The sequence below is a fragment of the Blastomyces gilchristii genome, assembly GCF_000003855.2.
Source record: "Blastomyces gilchristii SLH14081 genomic scaffold supercont1.36, whole genome shotgun sequence".
Classification (NCBI taxonomy): Eukaryota; Fungi; Ascomycota; class Eurotiomycetes; order Onygenales; family Ajellomycetaceae; genus Blastomyces; species Blastomyces gilchristii.
The window spans coordinates 401,557-402,526 of NW_003101647.1; positions in this window are offsets into that span (position 1 = coordinate 401,557).

Sequence of the window (970 nt, forward strand, 5' to 3'; positions counted from 1 at the left end):
ACATGATATATACTGTTAACTACTAGAAGTATTCATGATAGAAAGATAAAATATAGAGATTAAATATATAATAGCATTCAAGCTGAGTTATGAATAGTATTCATGAACTTCAGTCTATATAGTTGTGTGTAGCCAAGAGCCGCTAACTCTATTGATTACATGAGAGATAGAAATAGGAGTAAAGAATCCGCGAGAAGCGGGATTTCTTACAGTAAAATCATCATCTAAATTACTGCTCTCATCAGATGAGAATTCAATGCATATCTCAGCAGTTATTAATATACTGACTGAGTTCATCCTATTCAGTTCAAAATTCTCAAGAATCTTCTCTATATAGTAGCTCTGTGTCACTGTCATATTCTCATTTTTCAGACAGTTGACTTTCATTCCCAGATATGACTTATTCTCATTGACACTCTTTGTCTCAAACTGCTTAGCTATCTCTGTCAATATTCAATTCAGTTGCTGCTCTTGAAAGCCTGTTACTCAGCAGTTATTAACATGTAGTATCAAATATATCTTTTGAATAGAGTGATATAGAAAATCATCATCATAATATGATATCTTAAATCTCAATGTAATAAGATGTTCTGTTGTAAGAAAGTATCATATTCTTACTGCTTATTTCATTTCATATAAGCTCTGTCAAAGTAGTCTCACAAAATTATCTCTATTATGTCTCACATCTGTTGGCAGTTGTATATAGACAATCTCATTTAATGAGAGAATTTCATTCAAGAATGCTGACATATAATTGATTGATTTAACTTTTCATTCATTGATAGTTGATACAGTAAATAAGCTATATGATATGAGTTCTGATATCACTACAGTATATAATTTTATATAATGAATATCTTGCTTCTGCAGGAACTCTCTAATCACTCAATGAACTTGAATCTGAATAGTGTGTTCTTTATTATTCAGTTTGTAAGCACACACTCACGTCAATCTAGACTACGAATCAAAC